The sequence below is a fragment of the Tiliqua scincoides genome, chromosome 8, assembly GCF_035046505.1.
Source record: "Tiliqua scincoides isolate rTilSci1 chromosome 8, rTilSci1.hap2, whole genome shotgun sequence".
Lineage (NCBI taxonomy): Eukaryota > Metazoa > Chordata > Lepidosauria > Squamata > Scincidae > Tiliqua > Tiliqua scincoides.
Genome location: NC_089828.1, coordinates 23205707 through 23227999, shown reverse-complemented (window position 1 = coordinate 23227999; position 22293 = coordinate 23205707). Strand labels below are relative to the sequence as shown.

The 22293-nt window shown below is 45.3% G+C and overlaps 1 protein-coding gene across 2 annotated transcripts in view; it reads left to right on the top strand.

Moving 5' to 3' along the window:
* THSD4 (thrombospondin type 1 domain containing 4) overlaps nt 1–22293 on the top strand; it is a 432381-nt gene that overhangs the window by 80908 nt on the left and 329180 nt on the right. Inside the window, exon 1 of one of the 2 annotated variants that reach the window (XM_066635875.1) lies at nt 12097–12181. The exons of the other annotated variant lie outside the window; for it this stretch is intronic. The gene's annotated coding sequence lies outside the window, so the exon portion shown is untranslated. Of the gene's footprint in view, nt 1–12096; nt 12182–22293 lie in introns of those variants that run through there. 2 annotated transcript variants of the gene reach the window in all.

Below are 22293 nucleotides of genomic sequence, written 5' to 3'. Positions count from 1 at the left end.
GAAATGACAGAAGCATCTAAGTCAGGGGTCTCCAAACCTTTTGGCCAGAGGGCCACATCAAATATCTGGCATGGTGTTGAGGGCCGGGAAAAAAATTTAAATATCAAATTTATTTAAATAAATTAGAGATGGAACTTAGATGAGTGAATAAATGAATGAATGGGCTCATTCATTCAACCTCTCTGGCCCTTGAACACCCTCCAGATGCAACCAGAGCATAGTTCCAGTCATGTTTGGCCAAGTGGGCCAGAGGCTTTCAGGAGACAAGAGGCTGGCTGCGGGCCGGATAGAGGCTTGCCACGGGCCGCATCTGGCCCCCGGGCCAGGGTTTGGAGAGCCCTGATCTAAGTAAATGGACCTCACCACATCCTTTTACAGCGGTTTTCAAACTCTCAGGGAGAGTTTGAACTTCAGTAAGTTATTGCGGGGGGGGGGGGAGGAGGAGGCAGCGACACGATCCCCAGGACCAACCACATCACTAAGGGTGCTGCAGGAACTGGGATGCACTCACTAGTCCCTGCAGCAGCCTGTTGGGGGTGCGTGGAGCCCTGTGTGAGTGTCTTCAGTGCTCCCCACAGCTTAAAAAGTTGTCTGCAAAACTGGAAGCGAAGCGCAATCGCAGCACTTTCTCTTTTTAAGCTGCGGGGAGCCCTGCCAAAGGTTGCGCAGGGCTCCCTGCACCTCTGTCAGGCTGCTGCAGGGATTGGTGAGTGCATCCCAGTCCCTGCAGCCCCCTTAGCGACACAATCCCAGGTATTGCGTTGCTGCCTCCCCCCCGCTCCCACCCCTTAAGGGGAAAGTGGCCAGGGCTCTGTGGCTGGGGTGTTATGACGCCCTAGTGTGAAAAGCCCTGTACTATTAGATAGCTTGAAATAGGAGTAGACAGATTTCACAGATGATTGTTCCGTCACCAAAACATTTGCAAACCTTAGTGGGTGCAGAAGCAACCCCATGTTTGACCTGTAATCCAGCTGAACTTTTTTTTTTTTTTGCATGTTTGAAGCCCTGTAAAAGTTGAAGCCTTTTCAAATGCTTGGTTTGCTGTCCTGCAAAGACTTGAGTTTGCTCATAAAAGGTCCATACTTTGCGAGCAGGTTCTCAAAAGTTTGAATGTCACTTTTGTGAGGGCTTGTTTTGTTCAGCAGTCACATTTGTGCCTATTTTGATTCTGCTTTCAAGTATTCAAGCAGGGGAGTTAGGGCCCAATCCTATCCAACTTTCCAGTGCTGACGTAGTTGCAGTGCAGTCCCAATGTAAGGGAATAAATGTTCTCTTCCCTTTAGAAGGCCTCTGTGACTGTCCCTCCACCACAGGACGCAACATGCACCCCACTGGCATGGCTGCCCCAGTGCTGGAAAATTGGGTAGGATTGGGCCCTTAGATGTTTGGAGCTTCCTAAAATAATGCTCATAACATCTCTGGAACTTTGCCTTCTCTTACCTGTTTTCAAACCGTTCAAGATTTGGGCCCTGTTTGATCCCAGCATGCAATGTAGGAACTACTTCAGATTGTTTATTGTGTCTGCTTCCAACTTTTCTGTTTTCTTCTCTTAAAACGCTTGAAGAAAGTAATGGTGATGCATCTCGCTCTGGGATGAGGTGTGAACTCACTAATGCCCTAGATCAGCGGTTCCCAAACTTCTTACCTCCGTGATCCACTTTGTCGTCCTCAATGGGTCCTGGGCTGCTGCAGCTAGGAAGCTGCAGGCATGTCCCGGAAGTCGCTTCTGGTTGTGCTAGCCTGTGACCCATGTGATTGGCTGTGTTGTGCCCCAGAGCTTCCACAAAGCATTCTGGGGTGCGACATGGCACACCGCCACCAATCACATGGGTCGTGTGCTGGTGCATCCAGAAGCGACTTCTGGGTCACAGATGGCACCCCCCTGAAAATCAGGTTGTGTCCCACCAGGGGGTCACGCCCCACAGTTTAGAAAATGCTGCCTTCGATATACGGATTAAAAGCCAATAATAACAGTAGGAAACTGGGCTAGCATTAGTTCCTGCAAAGTCTATAGTGTTTCTCCATGTTCTGCATGATCTCCCGGTACATACATTTGGGCAGTAATTTAATTTATTAGCTGAAATGTTTTGAGGGCCCCTGCTGGCAACCGAGGAACTCTGAGCTTTTCTTTCATTTGAAACATTCCATGAGGTTAATATAATTTACCAGGGGGAAAGAACTCTGTTAATTAGAATCCTGGTGTTGGGTCACTTCCCCGTATGGATTCTGCTTGGGGCAGTTAATTAATAACAAATTAACTCAATCTGCCTTGGTCCATTAGGTCATTTCCTTGTCATTATATTTTTATTGTTTTTTTCATTTATGGCAGGACTCATTTTCTCATGACTGACATCTTGGATCGTGTGAAGTTTAAACTTGCACACTTTGGTTTGTGAAATCCTAAAAAAGGCTGGTACATGTTTAGTCGCACCGTTTGCAGTTCGTTATTATTATTATTTTTAAATGTTTCAAAGTGCTTGTGATGATGCAAAGCACAGTGCAGGTTTAAAATGAACAAACAAACAAACAATCCTCAAAGCTAATTCCTGCTGATTGCTGATACTATAAAGACAAGATGCAAAAGGGTCAGAAATGAATGAGGGAAAGGAATAATTAAAATGATTAAAACAATTTTAATTGGACCACTAATGTAGAAAGAAACTGCTTGGGCAACAGATTGCTGTTGGGAGCAGAAGAATGTACAAGTTGTGGCTTGTTACCCACCGGACTTTCGTTCTGGAATCCCCAGTGGATTAAAAAAAATCATTGGATACCAAATCAGTGGAAAAGTAGCTTTAAAGACCCATTTCCAGGTTTCTTGCTCCTCCATTGCTGTTAATAGAATAATTTCATTCCATGAGATGCTATTATTCACCCATCCTAGTGGTTGAATGCGGTATAGTGCATTATGGGTCAAGAATGGAGGAGCAAGAAACCCGGAGAAGAGTCTTTAAATCTATCTTTAACCCCAAGAAGCTTGCAACTGGAGCAATTTAACAGCACAAAGGTGGGAAATTGGATTTTGGTGTTTCTTTTTCCTTGTTACAAGGCATTTAAATGTGGATTCCAATATCAGTGGTGAGTCAAATCAGTGGATGCCAAATCAGTCGATACTGAGGAACCACCTGTGCTCAGAACATTCCATGTGATTTCCAACTAGTATTAGCTAGTCCCTGGTAACTAACCACATACTGTATAATATTGTGGTTTCTGACAATACTTTTCCAGCTTTCTTTATGGAGAGTTCTGCTAAGTCAGCTCAAGTGTCCACCTAGTCTAGAATTCTGTTTCCAGCAAAAGGTGCTTTTGCAAAATTATAGAAAAGTTTGCATGAAAAGCAATAGTCCTTCCCCAAGCATCTAGTTGCAGGGATGTGCTGATCCACAGTGGTGAGACTCGAGTCAAGTTCTGAGTCTTTACTCCCTTTGACTTGACTTGTGCACGAGTCTTAATGGGTAGCCTTTAATGGGTGCAGAAAGTCCCAATCAGTTTCTTATGAACCCCAGCAACCATTTGTTCCCAAGAAAAACTCCCGAGTTACTTCTAGTTTCAAAACACGTGTGACAAGTCCACAGGAGTTTGGGAAAACATGTTTGGTGACTCAAGTTTGAGTCTTACACGTCAAGTCACCCATCCTTGTCTATTAGCTAGAGGTACACTGTCACTTAGCAAAAAGATTCAATTTAGCCATCATGGCTAACACTGTTAATTGATCTGATCCTCCATGAATTGGTCCAAACCCCTTCTCAAAGCATCTAAGCTTGTGGCCATTGCCCCATCTTGTGGTGGTGAATCCCATAGGCGAATTACACATTGTGTGAAGAAGTACTTTTATTTTTTCCTGTCCTGCAGTGCTTCAAAATGGATATATTGTTTCCAGTGCAAAGAAAAATAGTCATGCTTAAGTCCCATTGAAATTGGTAGGACAAATTTGTTGTGGCCAGGTTGACGACCCAATCCTTTCCCCCACCACCAGTGTTGATGCAGCTGTGCCAAAAAGGTGCATGGTGCTTCCTATGGTATGGGACAGCCTGCAGGCAAATTGGGGCTAAGTTAAAAAAATTTATACTTACCTCTCAAGTAAACCCTTAGGCTGCCTATGGGTCTCCATGTTCATACAGCACCTATTTGCTGGCGTATGTCAGATGAGGGGGAAGGGTTGAGGAGGTTTTTAAGAGAGAGAATAAGATCCAGAGTCAGTGGTGTCACTCGGCCTTGCATCATGAGATGCCGGAGGCCAGTGCATCACCTCCATGATGGACCTTCTCCCATGCAGTAGATGGGGCAATGCCCTGGGCGGTGGGTGTGGTGACGTATCATCGCTCTGCCCCAGCTGGGTTTTTGGGTATGACTTTTGATAGAACAGGAGATATTTCAATGCAGTTTGTTTCATTGCATTCCACGTGAAATTATGCATTGATTGATATATGACATGATGGTATTATTCAAAATTATTTTAGGTTTTAAAAATTTTGGCAAGTAGTGGTGCCACCCACCCTCCGTGTGCAGTAGTAGCAGAACCTTTTGCAGTAGCAGAACCTAGTAGCCGGAACCTTTTGCACCCCACTAGTGATGCCACTGTCTGGAGTGTATCATTGCTGCCGTATCCGTCCCCTCCCCATCCCTTCCTGTCACTGGTTCCTCCCTCCTCCCTGCCCAGAATTGCCCTTTTTTCTCCCACTGCCTGCCCCAACCACCAGCTCACTGGCACCACGGCCACTAGCCATTGGCCTGGCTTCCTTACTGTGCTTTCTGGTGGAACGTCACTTCTGCAGGCATCCTTTCACTTCCACCCTCAGATAGAATTGGGCTGTAAGTCCTGTTCATTTCAGTGGGAAGTAGGAATGCCTGATCTTGTTTAGACAGAGGCCAATGTTTGCTCTATGCACTGTTGTATACAGTACAGTCTCTCCGTCCTGGCTGTCGGCAAGCAAAATAAATGTTTTTTTTTTTTGATATAGCCTTCCTCTGAGGAATGCATATGGGGTGGTGGATTTCCCAGTAGATAGAATATACACAGTAGTAATTGAACAATGGATCTAATCCATAAGGCACATTGTCGGGATAAATAAATAGGTGTCCACTAAAGAGCAGTGGTGTCACTAGGGTTTGCATCTCGCAGAGCGGAAGGCCAGTGCGTCACTCTTATGATGGACCCCCTCCCATTCTGTGGCCATAGCAATGCCCCGAGGCTGGGTGTGGTGATGTACCATCGCCCCAACCCATTGGTTTATTGGCTATAACTTTTGATAGAACAGAGATATTTCAATGCGGTTTGCTCGTTGTATTCTATGTGAAATTGTTCATTGATTGATATATATTATCAATTAAATTATCATCATTCAAAAATACAAAGACTTAAAATTTTTTATTGGTGAGTAGTGGTGTCACCCCCCCCCCCCAGTGAGCATCATCCGGTTTGGCCCACAACCTCTAGCAACGCCACCGCTGAAGAACCATTTCACACATGACATGGCAGTGATGCCGGTGTGTTATTTTCTTTGGACCATGTTGATAGTAGACAGGCAGCTGCAGTAGAATTCAAAGCATCCTGTGTGATACCCATGTTTGTCTCGTTCTCACATTACATTTTAAGGTGTGTGCATATGCTTAAAAAAAACACCCTTGGGCTTACTCCTACGCACACGAAATGGCGTGACCGGTTGCTAAAGTGTTATTGAAATCAGGATACATAAAAGCCGCACTAAATCATCTCCTAGTTACTACCTTGGCCAGAGCGGAGGTGTTTGCAATTGAACGTGGCAAACGTGTCCTCCTAACAGCTGCTTTCCCTCCCTGGTTGCTCAGAAATGAAAATTAAAATCTAACGGCGCTCCAAAGAATCTGTGCTTTTAAAAACTAAATGAAGTGTGACCAGATCAAATTCCATTCTTTTCTCCCCCCTTTCTTTGCGAACCCCCCTGACCAATTCCATTGAAATCCCAGACATTTTTCCTGGTCTTCACTCCAGGTTCCTCTTTTGTCTTGGTTTTCACCTCATTACTCTTATTTCTCCGAGGTATAAATTCCCTCCACTCATAATGTCTCACCCTTGCTTGGTATTTCCATGTCTTCCTTGCTTACGGATTAGCCAACACGGACCGATTTAGCTCTTTCGGTCTTTCCTCAGGTTCAACCTTCCAGGCTCCCAGCCTACAAATTCCCACATAGTGTGTCTTGCATGTCTTCTGGGTGTGTTGCAAATGGCACGGACTCTCAGATTTCTATTCCAAGCACCCCAAAATATGCCTCTGGCCTCCGTGCGATGATGAAAGTCATTGAAACTCAACATTCTCTCCCTCTCGCTCCCTCTTTTTGGTGGAGGAGACTTGAGTTTGTGGCCAGATCTACATACATCCTGACATTTTTGTCTTCCTACTCCTCCAGTTCTTTTTTGCAAAGTCAGGAGGTTTCAATTACAAATCATTGCTTCAAAATGTGTCTAATCCATGTTGCATTCAAGCCCTGCTATGAGCACACGCTGCAACGGGGACCTTTGGTGAGAGACTAATAGCTGTTTTCCCCCCTTGCGAGCTTTGCAAGGGAAAATATAAAGTAGTAGAGTTGAACTCTCTTCCAGATTGATAGAAGAAGAAAAAGCCAATCCCCTCCCTTTTTAAGAAGTGGTGAAAGTTAACACTTTTGGTGTTGCCTTACCTTGTGCTTTCATTTAAATTAAATGCTGATGGGGGAGATGATATACACCATTGTGGTAAACAGACTTGATCCAATTCAGTTATATTCCCATTTCTTGTGCCAGTAGTACTCTTCTATATATAGCCAAATAGGAAGTTTGTTGAGAAGGCTGTGCTTCTAATGCTCTAGCTGGCTTATTAAGGGAGCTATAACTGAATGTATCTTTTGGCTAATGCTTAGATAAAAGCCTCCCCCAATTTCAGCCAATTGCTCCCAATTGGGCTTTACAGTAGTCAGCACCAGTGGAAGAGGCGCTCCAATGCTGGCTGGCCCATTTAGGATTGTGCCATTGGTCACTCAACCCCAGATACAAAACTCACAAATTGCCATCTAGCTAGTGATTATCTGGTCAATTTCCTGTGTAGGCTGGGAGGGATCTGATTCCATCAAGGACTGACAAGCTGGATGTCTGGAAATGGTGGAATAGATGAATGGCTGACTTATTTTTAAATGAATGGCTCAAAATCAAAAACCAAAATCCATGTCCAATGGCTAGAAATGTTTGTTTGCAGAACTTTTCAGCCAACTAATTCAGTCACTGGAATTGCCTTAAAGAGCAGACTTTAAATGAACGGAAAGCATACGTCAATCACATCATGAACTGAAGGTTGTAACATCCAGTCCAAGTAACTGTCTCAATACTGAAAATTGAATCGTGGGGATGACTACACCAAATGCTCCATCTGAATTAACCTTCCCCCCCACCCATGATAATACCTGGCTTCTTCATGGTTTTGGAGTATGGCATTGTTGTTTTTATGTCTGGTAGCAGATTTTAAAGATGAAAGCAGGTTGCCACGGGCTGCCGCAGAATCGGGTAGCCCTGTTGCGGGGCTACTTCCCTGGGGAGCCAGCAGCGGCTGCCATGTTGCACGCAGGATGCCGCAGCAGCTGTTCCAGCACCGTGGCAGTCCCACCGCAACAGGCAGCTCAGGATTGGGCTATGAGTTACCAAAGAAACGGAACAAAAATTTATTTTTGTAATTATTTGACTTTTTAAATATAATACATAGCACCACATCACAGTCCTAAATCTTTCCCAGTCTTATTGCCTGAGATTTGTGATGGAGATGGCACTGTCTTTAACTGGAGATGACAGAGATTCAATCTGGGACCTTTTGCACAGTAGAGGCTTCACTGCTGAACCTTGTTCCCTTCCCACCTGATAATTTGCACCTGACTTTGCAGCTGTACAGTGGGCAAACTTGACCGTCTTTCTTTCTTTATTTGATGTTGTGCTTTTTCTATGTTTTTAATAAAAAATAAATGTTTATTATAAACATAAAAGTTCAACATACTGATGATGGACTTTTTTTTTGTAAGACAACTTCAGCCAGAAATCAGCTCATGTCAATTAAAACATAATATAGCATGCTGCTTGGGGAATGAGGGTGTCTTTCTCAGCAGGTCTGCTGCCTCTCAAAACTCTGATTGCATCAGTGATGACAGTTGACAGCTAGTGGGAGGAAGGGTCTCAGCTGGAGCTGCATAAAGGCATGATGGAAGGATGCCTGGCCGCTGCCTCCCCTTCCTTTGTTCATCAAATGAGGACTGTGTGTTTGCCAAATGACATGTTGGGTGGATTGCACAAAACTGATGATTTCAGATTATTTCAGAGTGATAGCCATGAGACTGCCTTCATGGGTTTGGCCATTCAAAGGTGTTCAAGATCCCTAACTTTTCCACTTCAATTAAAAGGAAGGCTTTATTTACCTCCTTTACTTACAGAGGTATGAGGTGCGCACAGTCCAACACAGGTCATGGCTGCCCACACAGCAAAGTGGCCATCTTGCTGTTCCATCGCACAGCCAAATCACTGTTCAGTGCTCAGTGAAATGTCTAGAAAAGAACTACAGCCTCATCACATGCTGAAGATTGGCTGCAAGGTGGAAACGTCAGGTGACCACATGGCCATCTCCAGTATTCTTGGGGAGGTGAATTCTCCTGGTAAATTCTAGGTTGCGTGGATTGCCCCCAGTTCCATGTAGATCTCACATAGTTGAAAGAAATAAAGTCGATCTGCCCTTGGCATACCCTGACACATATATATTTCTGACACATATATTTTGATGTGTCTTTAATAATCACCTGTAGATCAGAGTCTTGGCTGGTTTATTTTGCGCACACAAATGTTGGTTTAGAAAGTGTGTGAAAGCATTCCAGCCTGTCTTTGATTCTTTAGTCAGTTCCTTTAAGAGAATTTGTCTGGCTGTCTGGTGCATAATGGTCAAGTATACCTTTCCATTGAAAGAGTTTTTGTGTTAAAATATCTTAGGTTGGTTTAATTGCATGCAGGCTTGAGGAAGGCTGTGGAAGTTAGTGTCTCCTGGAAGCCTCATTCATATATATTGTATATGAATTCAAGCAAATGCCGTAAAATATCTCCCCCCCCCCTCCAAATAACACAGTGTTCAAAAGTTAAAATTGTGTGTGCTAACAGAACTGGACTGGAATGTCTGTGTGGTTGAGCACAGGGGGAATTCACTTATGTTCTTGTGGTGGGCAAGAGCTTGATTTCCCCCCTCTATTTTTAAATGATTTTGTCTGAGATTCCAGTGGTGCATTTCCAGATGGAGGTAACTGTGGGAATTGCAAGAAGTAGAACTTCTGTTCTTGAAGCCTCTGCGGTCTAGTTATGTGCGGGCTTATTGCCCCCATGAGGTTGGCTCCCACCTCCACCAACCCATCTCTACCACTCCTCTTCCTCCTGCTGCCTGGATTCAAAAAGGAAGACCAGAATGGAAAGGAAAAGGAAGCGTGGAGAAGAAGAGAATGGTGCTCTAGAGCACCATTTCTCAACCAATGGTACTTGTGCCGCCTGAGGTGGTTTCTGGTGGTATGTGTGGGACTCCCAGAACCCTGCCACCTGGCAGTGAGACCAGCAATGCAACACGACAAGCAGTGGTAGGAGGCTTGGGTGCAGGGTGCACTTTTGTGCACTCAGAAAAGACCTCCCATTCATCCTGCGCCTCTTACTGGTGTTTGCTGCATTGTGTCTGGCTTCCCAATCTGGAAGTAATTGGCAATGGCATCATTGCCAGTTGCTTCCGGTGGTATTTCAATTAGGTAGATCGTTAAAAGTGGTACAGCAGGGGACAAATGTTGAGTATCGCCACCCTAGAGCACTGGAGAACCTCCATGCTCACAGTCAGTGTACCGAAACGGCAGGGCTTTCGCTTCATGTCCACATGTGGCCTTCCTAGAGGCATCTAGTTGGCCACCTTAGAGAATAGGTTGCTAGTCTTCATGGTGCTTTGATGAGATCAGCAGGAATTATGCTCAACACAAAATAAAATTCATTTCAAAAAGAATGATCAGTGCTATGAGATTCAATTTCCAGAATAGAGGAGGACAGATTATACTGTAGCCATGCATAACAAAGCCTTCTGAAAAGGAATTTTATGCAGCAAAAATTGTAAACATGGGTTCAGGATGCTTGTGAGCTTACAAGGTAAGCTTGTAAGGACTAAGGGTGAGGACTAAGCCTATTTATTCATTTCCAGTCATCCCCACTTAGTCTCTGTGTCGTTCCTCTAGCATGAACTGCCAAAGAAGACTGGCCAAAGCAAAGCCAAACCCTTGGCAAAGATAAGTGTCTGAGAGGGAATTCTGGGAGAAGGAAGGCCTGCTCGCATCTAATGTCAATTGGAAGACCCTTGGAGGTGGGGGGAATAGAGCTCTGGAACAAGGGCATGCCAGTGCACTTGACCTCAGACCCCTCTCTTCCTATCTCCTCCTTGGCACTTTCAAAAATGTTTTGTGCATTTTGAACCTGTCTCCATCTCTCCCTTTGTGTTGAGTCTATTTTTAACTAGTTTGGGCGGGAGCCCAGAGATCTGCCTCTAGGCTCCCTTGAATCTGGTTCTCTTAACTGATCCAACAAAGACTCCAAGGTCCTTCTGATTTCATCTTTGGTCTGATTCCTAGATCTGTTTTGAATCCATGTTTGGCTGCACTCCCATCTCACTCAGAGACCAAAGTTCTACTTGAGAGTAGGAGTAAGCTTCTCACTGCAAGTTTTGGTTGCCAACTGTTTGTTATAGATGTAATGCTACATTTCTCAACCAACGTTCTGTTTTCCCTGTGCCTATCTAGAAGTTTCCTCTAACTCTTGCCCCTAGAGCTTGTTATTCCCCTATGACCCTTGGAATCCTTTTTTAAAATTTTTTTTATGACCCTTGGAATCCTAGGAAATCCAGCACTCAGTATATATGCATGGTCATGGAGACAGTGACCCCTTACTAATTTCCCCCACCGATCCTTGTCCTGTGTGGCCCCAGCATACTAGTCAATTTCAGCAATTGCTTTACATGACCTTTCCCTTTCCTTGTTGTTGTAAATGACCCCCTACTTTTTCTTGGTGAGGGAACCCCACTGGGACTCACTTTTGAGTAATCATGTATAGGATAGCACTGTAAACTATGTATCCATTTTCTTTTCATCTAGGGTTTGGCATCCTTTTTCTTGGGTACCAGGTTGGGAAATAGCTCAAAGATCCCTGACCATGTGTGTTTGCATTGCTAGCACAAATGTCTCAGAGGACATGTGGTAGCACATTCCTCAGTGCAAATTCCAAGGGACAAGAGGCTGCTGAGGCTTTGTTTGGGAAGGATCACAGATAAGTGGCAGTGCCCATGCCTTACATGCAGAAGATTCCAGGGTCCATCTGTGGCATCTCCAGGTAGGACCGGGAAGGACCCTTGTCTGCAACTCTGGAGAACCTGTGCCAGTTAGAACAGAAAATACCGGGCCAGATGAACCAATGGTCTGAACTGGTGTTGGGTCATTTCTCCAGTTCCTTTGTTATATGTGGCCACAATGTAACATGTAGCATGTCTTGTGTCAAAGAATAGCTGCTACGAACCAATCTGGTGTTGCTTGGTGACTGAGAGACTGTACTTCAAATCAGGGCTTCCTCAGTTTGGACTCTGCCATGAACTCACTAGGTGGCCTCAGGCAGGTCACTCCCTCTTAGCCTCAGTCTTCTCAATCTGTAATATGGGGATAATATAATGTAACCTTGAAGGCTTGTTGTAAGACAACATCAAGATATAAATGTGGTGTCACATGAAGAAAATGCTGTAAAAAATGCTAAGCATGATTAATCTTGATTCACACATTTTGCACCTGGTAACCCTTGAAAAGCAGGTGCTCTTCCCATTAATATTAGCACAGCTGGGAGAATATGTGAGCAGGTCCTGGTTGCTGGAGAGCTGAACTGAGCTTCTGCAGCTTGGAAGCTTCAGCGCGTGCTCTCAGCCTAAAATAACATTACTGGCATGTCACTAGCTTGCTTGTGATTTCTGGAGAACTGCTTATGTAGACTGGCTAAGACTGTGGGATTTGATTTTGTGAAGACAGGAACTATTGGACCCAGAGTTGTGGCTAGACATAGCAGGCGGGATGAACTGGGGAAATTCCACATGTGCTGCTTTGAAGGCGTGGCGAATGCGCTCATGGAAGCACTGCATGTATCCAGACCAAGGTTCGTGCCAGGGGTGTTTAATGATGCTGTCCGGCTTGTGGACTGCCTGCAAAGAGAAGAGGTTTTCAGTGGCAACCCAGGCAGGGAGTGATGACTATACGGGCCCTTAGCCAGGCAGGTCCTTGGGAAGGGTTGAAGTTTGCTTAATGGATCGTAACAACAGTAGCGCTGCCAGTAGTTGGCTTGGGAAGACGCTCTTGTGGCTTTTGTGGAAGGGAGAAAATGCATCTGCTGAACCCTGGCTTAGCATGGCTCGTTTGAAAAGGGTTTGAAATGCAAAGCTGGCAGGGGATGGGTGGCAATGCTTAAATTAGTTCTATATTATCCATGCATTGTTGCATCAGTGCCAAATTAATACATGCTATTTAAAGAGAATGACGGATAATTAGAAGAACGTGATCTGAAGCATCAGCCTGCAGGGTTAGGCAGGCGCTGACTTAAAAAGAAAGTTTTGTAGCAAGTGTGTTGACTCCCTTCTCGCTCCCTCATCTATTCCCCTTAAGTGCTCCAAAGTGTGCACTGTGACATCCCAGATCCCGCACCCTTCCTAAGCCCTGCCTCACATGATCGGTGCTTACCTTTCCACCTCTGCTAAGTGCCTGCCTCTGTATACCCCCCGTTCTTTGTTGTGTCCAGTAGCTTCTGGCCTCTGATGCCCCAACAGGCTTTGCACCTGATTTCTGGGCAGAAGCAACTGAACACGATGAAGAATGGGGGCACATGGAGGCGCTTTGTGGAGGCTCCCCTAAGGAACAGTAACTTTGGAGACTGCTGCCTTAGAGCATTGCAGCATACTCACAGGACTTCCATAGGATGTCCTTGGTCACTCCTCCTCCCTGTTCTCCTGGGTGCTGTCATCCTGGATCTTGCAAGATTTCGGAGATCCAAGATGGTGTGCCCAAATCTCACGAGATTTGAGTGCCACCATCTTGGATCTCATGAAATCTCATGAGATTTGGGGCTCAATCCTAACCAACTTGCCAGCACCGAGGTAAGGGCAATGCAACTCTGAGGTAAGGGAACAAATATTGCCTTACCTAGAGGAGGCCTCCGTGACTGCCCCCCCCCAACTGCAGGATACAGCACATGCCCCACTGGTACAGCTATGCCAGTGCTGGAAAGGTGGTTAGGATTGCGCCCTTAGTCACCACCATCTTGGCTCTTGTGATATTTTGCAAGATTCAACATGGTGGTGCCCAGCTCAACTGGGAAGAAGAAACTGTGGGCTTAGGGCATTGCAACCTGGGGCATCACGACTCAGGTAAGTTTCGAAACCATTGCCCTAAGGAAAGCCTCTAGGTAAGGTTCAATAGGAAAGAGGCTTCCCTGAGACACTTCGAAATCAGTGCTGTTGCAGATTGATTGCGTGGCCTGGCAGGTAGGTTGTTTCGTAGATTAGTTGTCTTTACTGTGGTTCAGCCAGGAAACTAGCTCTAGCTATTGGTGTGTACCAGCTGATTGCGCATCCATGCCCACCTGACCTGATCAGGGGGCAAATAAGGATGCCCAGGTGGCTATAAACAATCCTGTCTGGGCCAGTGACATAATCAGCCCCAGGTGTCTTTAGGTCAAGCTTTCAAGGATGCTTGTATAGGTTTTGGCTTGGCTCCTGCACAGATTGCATCTGAGTGTGGGCCAAGTGTCCTCCCCACCAACTCCCTGGAGATCAGAGGGGTGCTATAGGCTCTTCAAGCTGACCTCAGAATAAGTACAATTAAGAGAAAGTGAGATTTAACAGTATTAAGTAACAAAAGTATTGTTACTTTTAACTTTGCCTGTAAATGTTTGTTTCTGTTTTTGCTGAGATCCCCTTCTGGGCACTGCCAACACCCAAGCCATGTTCCAAGCCTGCTTTTTGTATTCTCCATACATTATCCACCCATACCTTACATGTTTAATACAGTCTATTGATGTTTTAACTCAATCAGTGGTTGGCTGAACTCAATCAGAGCCTTGCCTTGGTCCTCCTTGACTGAGGGCTACATGCTATTAATTAGGTTTGAGGGAAATTCTCTGTGTCACTGTGAAGGAGAGTCCTGAGGATGGTCTCTCCCTGCCTGGCCATGTTTTTGTGATGATAGTGGCGTAGACCAATCTTGGCCCTGCCATAGTGGCAGATTATTGGCTGAAGATGGGGGTTACATGCTTGACTGTCTCCCAGAATTCAGATCCCTCCTAACACATAGGAAAACACTGTGCCAGAACCACCTTTCAGAGCGCAATACCATAGTCTTTCAAGACTGAAAGTTGCCAATACAATAAGAGAGAAGGTTAAGCTGACTGCTTTTTTTGAACTCTGCTAGTTTTCTAAACTAGTTTTTATTATTCTGTAGGAGTGTTCAAAATAAGTTCTTTTGGCTGCCTTTTGCAGTGGTCAAGGTTCTCCTGTACTATCCTACATTTGTTTCTGCTGATTCTTTGTAGGAGAAGGAACTTCAAGAAGGAACTCCCTACTGTTTTATTATTGATTTTCTTGTCTAGTATATTTTTTTATTCTAGGCGCTCTCTGAGAGGAAAGGCAGTATAAAAAAAATCCTAGCAAGTAAACATTACACTGTGTAACAAAGTTTGAACAACTTCCTGTTTATCTGAATATTTTGAAGATTTTTTTAAATTAATTTTGGTTCAAGTATTTAAAAAACATGCCGCTGTTTTTGGAAAAGCACCAATAATTTAGCCACATTTTATGCTATGCAGTTGCATAATACGACATGTATTATAATGCATTAGGAAATAGGATAGATCAGTGGTCTCCAAACTGGAGACTGCTGCATGCCTAGAACCGTTTCGTGGCATGAACGGAGCTTACCGTTCTGCCGGAAACTCTCCTATCTGTGCCGCCAATCAGCCCCAAACTTTGCACCAGTGAGCCGCGCGTGCCTGAAATCTGGGCGCAAAGCCTGCTGGGGTGATTGAACATGGAAGTGGTTGGCTGGCACAAAGTTTGGGAGCAATTAGAGGCACAGATAGGAGGTTGTTTGGTGGATCAGTAAGCTCCATTCACATGGGGGAAAGGTTGTCATGGGCCCCAGATCCTGCCTGTGGGCTGGAGTTTGGCACCTACTGGGGACAGATAAAAACACACAATTTAAAATTTATCTTATGTTAATTTAAGGTATCTTAAGATATCTTAAGAAATTTAAGATAATTAAACATGTTTTGATGATACAAAAAAACTAAGATAGGAGACTGCCTTGTGGAATAGTTGTTGGAGGAAATTAAAAATAGTTTCCTCTTTGGGGGGAAGCAGTGTAGCTTAAGCAGCAGACCCCCCCCCCCTTTTGGGTATCACCCCAGGGAACCTCCCTTACCTGGCTGACTGCTAATCAATAAAAAAAAAAAGACAAAGAGGCAATGGCTTGTTAAAGTTGCAAAAAGAAGTTATTTACCTTCAGTTCCATTGAGTGTATATTTATAGCATCTGATTAGGATCAGAGGTTCAGCTAACACTTAGATAGCAAGGCTTTAGAGCAGCCTTGCCCTGCATGCCATGTGCTCAAGATGGCCTGGGCATCAGAGCCCTGGTGTGCACCATTTTAACAGGTCGGTGGTCAGAGGACAAGAGGAAGTGCTCAGAGGAGAAGGAAAGGATAAAGGGTTAGGGCCACACCCCACAAGGATCACAGAGAGAACAGGTAGAACGGTCAGATTCACTGGGCCATAGCTCGACCCTTTCTGGACATTATCCTGCCCCTTCTGGACAGCAGACGGAGTTGACTCCAACAATAGTAAGCTGCAATAGTAAGGTGCAATAGTAAGTTGCACCAACTGCAACAATAGTAAGCAACAATAGTAAGCTGGGGGAAGGGATGTCATGGATGCTGGATCCGGCCTGTGGGCCGGGTTTTGGTGCCTGCTGGGATAGATAAAAACACAAAATTTAAAATAATTTAAAATATTTTGATGATACACAAAACACTAAGATTACTATTAGAATCAGCTCATCTGAACTGAACAAGAAACATGAAACACAAACAATTTTGGTGTTACACAGCAATAGTTTGATAATTGCTTGTGATATGTATACTTACTCCACTATTATGTCTGTTCACAAGAATGGTGAATTAGAACTTTAAAACACTTGCAAGATCTGTTTGTCCAGAGATGGCCACAGTGGGACAAAAGAAATGAATGTGTACACCATAGGAAATGTGGTCCTCTGATATCATCTGAAAGTTTCTTTAAAAATACTGTCTGCCAGAGAGAGAGAGAGAGCTTGTTCACAAGCACATATACACAGCTGCCCTAGTTGAGATAGCTGTGGCTTTCCTTCTCTGCACTAACCTCCCCACGACAAGGAAGCAATTGCCAAATTCCTTACATTACTGGAGATGTGCATGTTGGGGGTTGATGAACTCACTCAGGGCAACAGTAGTTTCTGTCATCACCAAGCACGCTGGACGTTGATTGATGTGCAGGCAGGAAGAAGCCAAAGCTATGTTTCTTGCCAACTGCCTGTGTCCCTGGCTTTTGAGTCTCTGAAGATTCTCAGCCAAGGAATGTATTTTCTTTCTCCTGTTTGTTCCCTGTGTCTGTCCCTGGTTTGCGCTATGGTTTTCTCAAGATAAGCAAGCTGGCTGCCACCTGCAGAGAACTCTGGGCAAATGGGGAGGGGCATTTTCTGTGGCTGTAAAAATCCACAATTGTGGAAAAATATGCATGGGTGTTGAACTATTAGGAAAATAGAATCCCAAAGCCGCAGTACAGAAATGATTTTCTTTGGATCAACAGATCAGTAGTTACTTGGCTCTGCCTCCCTGCTACTAGGTTGTAGAACTTACCAAAATGGCACAGTTGTAAGCAAGCCAAAGCTCTTCATCTGGCTGAATGCTGAATAATGTGACAAGTGCTGGGGGGCGGGGCGGGGGCAGACAAGCCCAATGTGGTGTCGAAGCTTCAAGATTTGTGAGAGCATCTGGGGAACAGAGTGCAAGAGGTACGATGAAGATTGAATTAGATTAGTCTCCGCTTGCTGCAAAAGATTTTAGGTTCACAGGAGTCTGCTGGGACAAAGGAATAATAATGGCTCTTCCAGTGGCGTACCAAGTTAATTTGGCACCACCCGGGCCCCATGCTTTTCTTGCGGGTGGCTGCAGTCCTAACCAACTTTCCTACACTGATGCAGCTGTGCCAATGGAGCATGTGCTGCATCCTGTAGTTGGGTGGAATTCATGGAGGCCCCCTCAAAACAAGGGAATGTTTGCTCTCTTACCTTGGAGCTGCATTGCCCTTAGGTCAGTGCTGGAAAGTGGGTTAGGATTGCGCCCCAAATTGGGTAATTTTAAAATCCAAGGAGAATTTCAGAATGATCCCTAAATCTATCCAACCTGTTAACCCAGGGGTGTCAAACATAAGGCTTGCAGGCGTCACTGCTGATAGGGTGGCTATGTGATAGTTGGGCTGTCCCATATTAGAACTAGGACCAATGGGTACAAACTGCAAGAGAGGAGATTTCAGTTAGACATCAGGAAAAGGTTCCTGACAGTCTGGGCGGTTTGGCAGTGCAACAGATTGCCGAGAGAGGTGGTGGACTCTCCCTCACTAGTGATATTCAAGCAGAGGCTCGACAAGCACCTGTTGGAGATGCTCTAAGAAGATTTCCTGCCTAAGGCAGGGGGTTGGACTAGATCAGGGGTGCCCAAACCCCGGCCCTGGGGCCACTTGCGTCCCTCGAGGCCTCTCAATGTGGCCCTCAGGGAGCCCCCAGTCTCCAATGAGCCTCTCGCTCTCTGGAGATTTGTTGGAGCCCTCACTGGCCCGACACAACTGCTCTCAGCTTGAGGGCAACAGTTTGACCTCTTGCGTGAGCTGTGGAACAAGGGCTCCCTCCACTGCTTGCTGTTTCACATCTGTGATGCAGCAGCAGCAGCAAAGGAAAGGCCAGCCTTGCTTTGTGCAAGGCCTTTTATAGGCCTTGAGCTATTGCAAGACCTTCATTCATTCTTATAAGTTCATCTTTAATATATTCATTTATGTAAATTTATTCAAATTTTAAATGTAAATTAATTCTTTTTTTCCCTGGCCCCTGACACAGTGTCAGAGACATGATGTGGCCCTCCTACCAAAAACTTTGGACACCCCTGGACTAGGTGACTTATTAGACCCCTTCCAACTCTATGATATCTTGAAAATATGATCAAGAATTGCATATTTTCTTTGTCATTTTCAGTTAAAGAGTTTCTAAGTGAGACAAACGTGCTTATTTTTTGGTAATGACATCATTTGCTGCTCAATGACATCACTTTGGCCCTCAGTAGTCTGCGATTCAACCCACAGTATGAAATGAGCTTGACACCCTGCTTTAAACCTTGCTGAGAACCTTGAGCCCCACCCACTCAACCTTTGTTCCCCTCCATTGCTGATATCCAAGAGCTCTGCCTGGACATTTCTGCAGGGCCAATTGTGAGCAGGAAAACGCAAAAGCATGATTTTTGGAATGAGGCACTGCCTCTCTTTATCTTTGCAAGAGTTGGTATCCGCACAAAACCCTTTAGAAAGAGGAGATGGCAAAGCTCAATATATAAATTCCTTTGAAAAAAGATTCATCACGTCACGCAGCCAGCAGAGAAGCCAGAAGGTGTTTAGTACCTAGACAGCCATTGGATTGTCAGCCAGTTTTTGTCAAATGGAAATAACTTTTCATTGGTTTCTTTTTTAACCAAGTGCCTCTTGCATTACACACATTTTCTATAAATAAGACTTCCTAGGCAAACGGATTTTTGGATGGGTTTTTTCAGTATATAAAAAAGTAAGGCTGTAGTTGAAAAGGAGAGCAGCCAAGTGTGTGACTGCAGTTAAAGGATTGACTTGAAATAGCCGTGGCCTTGATGCCTGGCTGGGATCACTCAGAGAAGATCCCTTGGACAGTCAGGGCCTAAGACGTCATTGCTTCTGAATCTCACTGCAGTGTGGGCTCCAACAGAAACTTGGAGAAGCAACTTTTAGAACATTTTTTTGCCGTTTTCCAAATGTATTTGAGTCAATTCACTTTCAGCTATTGGCCTTGAAGGATTCAAGGCAGACTGGCCAAGGTCAGCTGACCACGCTGTCTTGAAATATATAAAGGAGTATTCTTAGTTAAGGGTCACCTGCAGTGCAATCCTAAGCATGTCTACTCAGAAACCAGCGCCACTGAGTTCAGTGGGACATACTCCCAGGTAAGTGTGTATAGCAGCAGTTTCTAGACTGATCATGATGCCCTTCTTTTGTGGCAGTCTCTTCTTCCCAGCTCTCCTGGGTGCCACCGTTTTTGGATCACATGAAATTTCATGTGATCCAGGATGGTGGTACCTGGGAGAGCTGGGATGAAGAGGCCTCTGGGGACATCCTGTGGCAGTCCTGTGCGTTTGCCACAATGCCCTCAGGCACCATAGCACATCGTTTGGGAACCACTAGTGACTGCAGCCCTGGAGTGTGAATGACCAGTGCTGGTGCCAAGACCCCTGGGTAAACCTTTGCACTGGGTCCCATAGTGAGTGGAAACCCCACACCTTCCCATACTCTCCAACATGCCATTGGTCAGTGATGGTGGCAATGTTAGTCACTCATCCCACCCACACCGAGGGAGCATCTGTTGGAGGTGCAGTAATGACACAACCAGATCTCCTCTGAAGAATGTGTTAGATTAGGGTGCAGTGGTTGCTCTTGGCTGACTTGCTTTGCTACTGCCTCTCCTTTGGGAGGGCGCTCAGGGGTGGGATCAGCTGGGTATGGGTCCTCAGTGCCCAACTGCTCATTGTTTGATGCCACTCTGTTGGACAAATGAGTTAGAGCACAATCCTAGGCGTGTCTACTCAGATGTAAGTCCCATTGTATTCAGTAGGGCTTACACCCAGGAAATGTGTATAGGATTGTAGCCTTAGTTTATAATGTTAGAATCTGTTAGCCCTGAATCTGTGGTAAAGGAGACAAATCCATTATTTCTTGGTCGGCTTGCAAACATTGTACAAAGTGTTTGGGCTGCATTAACACTTGTACATGGTGCAGAAACAGACTTTTTGAGGACTCGCAACCCAATCCCGAGCTGCCTGGAGTGCAGGGCTGCCATGGTGCACAAAATGACTGCCGCAGCATTCTGATCGCAACCAGGCAGCTGCCAGTGGCTCCTTGGGAGAAGGGGACATTGTCCCTTTCCCCCAGGTAAGCAAAGTAGCCCTGCAATGGGGCTACTTGTTTCTGCAGCAATCCTTGGGCTGGCACAGAATCAAAGAGCTCGCAGCCCAATGTGGAGCTCAGGATCCAGTGGAGCTGAGTTCCACCAGTTCCACCCTCCCCTGTCACACCTCCTCCCCACCCTCCGCCCGTCTCTCCCCACCTCGGAACGCTTCCTCCCCACCTCCCTCATGCCCCCTCCTACCTCTCTGCCATCCGGCAGTTCAGGTGACCACTGAGCTGCAGAGCACTGTCTATCCCCTGGTGCCTGCTAGCACTGGGCTAGCTCCAATGCTTGGCCAGTGCTAAGCCCCGCAAATATGCTTTATGGCACCTTTGTGACAGCGCATGCCGGCAGCGAGCCAGTGCGCACTGCATAGGATTGGGCTCTCAGTAAGCTACAGTTTCTTACTCCCACGATGATCCCCATAGAATGAAAATGTATTGCAATTCTTTATCTCCATTCATTGAATTGAACTATGCATCTTCAAGAAAGATTGTTTTCAGGAAAGGCATATATGTCCCAACAAATGTGTTTGTGGTTGCATCTGGTAGGGTTGCCTAGGTTATATCAGGGGTGCCCAAACCACAGCCCTGGGGCCACTTGCAGCCCTTGAGGACTCTCAATGTGGCCCTCAGGGAGCCCCCAGTCTCCAATGAGCCTCTGGCCCTCTGGAGATTTGTTGGAGCCCCCACTGGCCCAACACAGCTGCTCTTAGCGTGAGGGCAACTGTTTGACCTCTTGTGTGAGCTGTGGGATGAGGACTCCTGCCACTGCTTGCAATTTCACATCTGTGATCCAGCAGAGGCAGCAAAAGGAAAGGCCTTTTATAGGCCTTGAGCTATTGCAAGAGCTTCATTCGTTCATATAAGTTCATCTTTAATATATTCATTTATGTAAACTTATGTAAATTTATTCAAATTTTAAATGTAAATTAATTCTTTTTTCCCCTGGCCCCCGACACAGTGTCAGAGAGATGATGTGGCCCTCCTGCCAAAAACTTTGGGCACCCCTGGGTTAGATTAATAACTTTCCTGGTTGTTGTTTTTTAATTCTCATTGTCCAAGGGGAGTGTTTGGTTGATATCAGAATATATATATTCTGGAACCAAATCTTCAGATAATGATTCTAGCGGATCACATTCAGTACTGCTCCAGTGACTGAGAATATACAGAATAAATGAATGAGGTTTTGGGTTGGGAGGAGAGTCTGGGTGACTGTAGCAGCTAGAGCTTTTGACAGCTGCTACAGTCATCTGTGGAGAGCCCCCTTTCTAGCCCTCTCTCAGCAGTGCTGAGATTAGAGCCACTTGAACAGTGTGATGGCAGGGGCAGAGCTGAAAAGAGAACAAAAATGTTTGGTTCCTGCTGCACTTCCTAAAGTTCAGTCTCTCTACCTAGGCATTTACTGCATTGTTGCCATACAACCATAAGTCTTGCTCTGCTAATAGCATTTGAGCTCTGAAAAATTCAGGCAACTTAGAGCCCAATCCTGTGCATGTCTACTCAGAAGTATGTCTCATTATAGTCAATGGGACTTACTCCCAGGAAAGTGTGGATAGCCTTTATGTAATTGACAAGTGACTGAGGAAAAAAAAAGAGAGGGTTAACTCCAAGGAGATGGTGGGAGGGACAGGTACCAAGACAACCTCAAACAGAATTCAGCAAGGCTGAATGAGGTTCACCCTTGGGTTTTTCTTTCTCTTTTTTTGAAGAATTCATAAGAGAAATTGCAGTTCTTCTTGAATCATGTTCAGTAAATCTTAGGAGCTTAGAAAGGTAGCAGATGGCTTGAAAGGAAAGAGCATGCATCGTAATCTTGGAAAGAGGAGAGGTTTGGAGTTGGTTGTCTTGAGTTCCTGAACAGAAAAGTATTCAAATCTCTAAGAAAGGGATGGATTTTAGAATATTTGAGATGAAAAAGATAGTTGCCTGAGCACTCACCACAAAATTATGCTTTG